Below are 4,859 nucleotides of genomic sequence, written 5' to 3'. Positions count from 1 at the left end.
GGAAATATGAATCTACATAATTATTCAAATGTTGGCTGGGCAGGCAATGAGGAGGAACACTAGAGCACTTCTCAGTGTTGGTTCTTTTTGGATTTTGCTTCGATATCATGGATGAGCAGGAAGCAGAAGTCGGTTGTTATAATCACCGCCGATATCAGATACATATCTACGAGTATGATCTCATATGAAGCTTCCTGGTTGAGGAATCTCTTCAGTGAGCTGTTTGTACACATGATGAATACCACTGTGATTCTCTGTGACAACCAGAGGTGGGATTCTATTATTAAGGAATCTGTATTCGATGATTGCTCCAGCAGATAGACATCAGATACTAACTTATCTAGGATATGGTAAGTCAATGAGCGAGGAAGCTCCAGATGATGTACAAGTTGCTACACTTTGTCTAAGCCCCGGGGAAAGATCAAATCTGTGATTTTCCCGAACGACTTGGAGTCGTCAAGAGACCCTTGCACAAGGGTCCTGCATGTTGCATACATTGAGCTCTAGGAGCTCTAGGGGCTTGGGGTTCTTACTGGAGCAACATACGACCACAGGGTGACTCACCCTCCCTTTGTGGTGTGCACTGGGACAAGATGATTTGCTCTCTTGTGGGACAGGATGATTCGCTCACCTGTGGACAAGATGATTCACTCTCTTGTGGGACAGGATGATTTGCTCTCCTGTGGATAGGATGATTAGTTCTCTTGTCGAGGCATCCTACCCATGTAGTTTGGGACTCATGGGAAGTACCTCTCATCTAATCAATGAGCAGGGAAATGAGGATAGGGACCATAGTAGTATCGATCGATGCATCGTTGTATCTACCATACTCCCTATGCTAGGATGACCTTCATTGATCTGGGATCAATGATATTGGTCTGGGACCAGTGGTAGGAGTTGTACCCACTATGACACTGACTTCGGGTCAGTAGAGGACTGGTCTGGGGCCAGTGGTACATACTTTGAGACTGACTTCGAGTCAGTAGAAGACTAGTTTGGGACCAGTGAGAGTGGTACATACTATGACGGTGACTTTGGGTCAGCTGAGGACTGGTCTGGGACCAGTAGTACACACTCTAAGACTGACTTCGAGTCAGTGGAGAATGGTATGACACATTCTCGATCAATTCTTCTTCTTCATGGTTCAATAGAGCTGAGTAGAGCTGAGCTGAGCTGAGCAGAGCTGAGCTGAGCGTAGCAGAGCTGAGTTGAGCAGAGCTGAGTAGAGCTAGTAGAGCTAAGCAAAGAAGAGCAGAGCAGTGCAAGGCACTAATGGCAGAGGTAGTACAATCAGACATATGCATCAGCAGATGGAGTTCTCCCTAGTTGAGAGGGAGTGTTAAAATTGGAAACTAGGGCCAAACTCCATGTGGGTCATCTTATTTATGGCAGCTGATATTTTTATTGGATCCTTCTCATCGAGAGGTGTAGGATTGATCTAAATATCATTCGATTCCGATAAGTATTTATGAAGATATGAATTTATTAGATTATGGACAAATTGTCAAGTCAGCCAGCAACTTATGTAGGCTCAGAAGCCCAACCGTCATGTCTATTCAACCCCTACGTTTTTAGTATAAATAAAAAAGGACTTGAAGTCATTTGTCACACACTTACTCTTCAAGTGATCTCCTCCTCTCCATGTCTTTGGGTTTTTGGTGAAGGAGAGAGACACTAAGAGTATGCTAGGATAATTAGTTGATGCCCTAGCCGCAGGTGATACCCTAGATGCAATGATGCCCTAGCCGCAGTAAGCAGCAGGCTTATGAAGAAATATAAACGCAGTCAATGGGTCAATAAAATGCAGTCAACAAGACCTTTTCATGCAACAGAACTTTGCATTCCTCTCTGCCATTCTACATGAACTTGGGATACATATATACGCTATATATATACGCTATACAGGTATGGCCATTCTACATGAATTTTGGATACATATATATGCTATATATATATGCCATACATGTATGCCAATTATAACCGCAATAGCCGCAGTTGAGGAATACCGAATCCGCAGGAAATGAAGAAGCCGCAGTCAGGTATATGAAGTCGTAGTCAAGACATAGAAAGCCACAGTTAAGGAAAGGGTAGTCGCAGTGATAAGGAAGAGCTGCAGGGAGCTGCAGGTGGCCGTAGTAAGGTAATGAGGCCGCAGGAACAAACTGCTATAGCCGTAATCAATTCATATAGATCTCGGTGGTATCCCTGTGATAGTTTAGATGCAATGAAACTCAGATTGCACAATGAAAACTTCGATGGGTATGATCTCAATCTCACATATGTATATGTTACTGTCTCGACATAACCACAATGATGAAGCAGGTTTCAGTGTTGATCAAGAGCTTCTCGACATACCTGTAAAAGGAGACATACAGTGGCAATAGTCATCACAATCTTCATATCTATTATTCTTGATATGAACAAGTATCTCAGAGGCAGTCAAGATGATAAGGATCATAACAGCCTTAGCATGATGAAAGAAGCAATGATCACCAAGTCAAGAAGAGTCAGCTTTGGCAAAGATCAGTGTCTAAGATCATGATCTCATAAATGATCTCATCCTACTGTAATGTGCAGTCGTGATCTTCATAGGTGCAGAGATCATCTCAGTAATAATCTCAAGGAAAAGTCATGGTGCAACAATGATGCTCTCAAGAACCTTGCAGCAGTAATGAAGTTCTTGATGCAGTAGTGATGATCTTTGAGGTGCAGCAAAGATGATAATCCCAACAACATGATGAGCATATTAGTAAGGAGCAACATGATGATGAGAGTAGATGGAAGCCGCTTAGTGACTAGGTGTAACACAGTGACGGGTGCAACATGAGTACAAGTTGCATCACTATGTTAGGTGAAGTCGTCACCTTGGAGAATTAGCTGAAGCAGAATGTCTTCAACTGATCTCATGTATCATCGTTATAGGAGATGATCTATGCTCAGATCTTGATAAGTCAAAGTGTTGACTTCTGTTGTAAATATCTCTCTCTCTTTCTTTGTTGAACTTTGAAGAACATAAAAGAAGAATTGATCAAGGGTTTTCCCACATTGGGGTTTGTCCTTGGCTAGCGCCACATCTTGTGTCCTCTTGTCTTGGCTTGTCTTCTGCGATTTATATTTATGTTCTATCTTCAGTTTACTTTAATACTGATGTGATTGCTAATCTGGAAAAGATATTGAGCTAACTGTGAAAATTGAAATAAATTGCTCTAGCATAGAACATACCTAAAATTAATACCGTAGCTACAACATTTTAAAATAATATAATATTTCTTTGTTTCAGTTTAAAAAAATGAAAATGATTAAGTTTTTTCAGGTGATGTATGATTGCTTGATCCCAAGGATGCTTCTACATCATTATTGATTGTATCATGATTCAATTATGTTTCTTCAATTCCTAAAGGAGTAAAAATATAGTACAGTTTGATAATTTATCTTTTGAAGTTGAACACTCAACTGTTTCCCCCAATAACGGTATATCACATGAAGAATAAAAGAGGTGATCATATGGAGGACAAACTCCCTAGCCTAAATTAATCACCTTTTCAAACCCAAGTCATTCATATAGTGTTAGCGAATTCATTTTGCATATCCCCACTCTTAGCTAACTATATGGATTATGTCTAAGAGCTACCTTGATATTATGTTGAAAAGCCTCATGAAGACCTTTGAGACTTAGTTTATGAGATAAAATGTAAGGGTGAAAAGAGAGAGAAATTAGTATTGATATGGACAAAGGGATATATCTTTTCTTAAATTCTGTAGACCACAAGTCTTCTTATGGCTAATTTATTCCAAGTTTCCACAATAGTAGAATGTGTCATGAGAGACATTGTTTATGGTATAGTCAAAAGTTAAAAGTATACCATTAAGCTTCATGAACATAAAATTGACACCTAGCTTAGTTGATTCAACCAATATATGTATTTGCAAATAGTATGAATATTACAAATGACCAATTCCATACTTTCTTCTCCTCGAAATCCCATTCCAACCTCTTATTCAATGTTGCAACATATTCAACATGGGATCATTAACATTGACTTACAATTGATTTTGGTAGAATATATTAATGCCATCTTCACTCTCCCTAAGTTTATCCATGGGAAATGATAGGGAGACCTTGTTCTTAATAATATTTTATATGGTCTTACAACATATGCTACATTGAAGATAATGTGCATGAGTTGAAAAGGACGACGTTCATCAAATATTTTAAGATTCAATAATTGAACTTGAAAATGGAAGCTTATAATCATTCACAACAATACAAGGAAACCATGATGGGGATATCTTTAACTTTTGATACTAATTATGTCTAGAAGAGTGGAAAAATAAAGCTCCAATTTTTTTTTGCCATTCAATGACAATCACCTATAATTAAGTAAGGATACACAAGGATCCCAAGAATTTCCTAGATATACAAGAACATATCCCTTTTGGGTTAATATTGTTATTTCCATTGTAGGTTTATATGCATCGCTCTCTTTTATCATTCCAATCACATTGCTTTGTTAAGCCCTTGATATTGAGTTATTGAATTTATCTTGTTGTATCAATATTGTCCTTATTGGTTGGTAAGGCGATTTAATGATTGACTAGGTCTTTTAATTCTAAATTGTACACTTTGTCTCCTATATATATGAAGTAGACATGGTTTTACAAAATCACCTCATCTTGCGCATTTGTTATATTGTAAAAGGAGGTTGGCCCCTTGAAGAGGCTTTTCATTTATTATTCTCTCACATTCTCAAGGCATATAGTTACTTGTATTTCTATGTTTATGTGATTTGGTTGTTTGTGCATAACATTTGGTTTAGGACATATTATTCTTGGGTTTGTCTCCTTTAAATGAGTCATAT

The sequence above is a fragment of the Pinus tabuliformis genome, chromosome J (assembly GCF_031772625.1).
Source record: "Pinus tabuliformis cultivar Carrire ecotype Pingquan chromosome J, CPIR1, whole genome shotgun sequence".
Taxonomy (NCBI): Eukaryota; Viridiplantae; Streptophyta; class Pinopsida; order Pinales; family Pinaceae; genus Pinus; species Pinus tabuliformis.
This window is presented reverse-complemented; position numbering follows the sequence as displayed.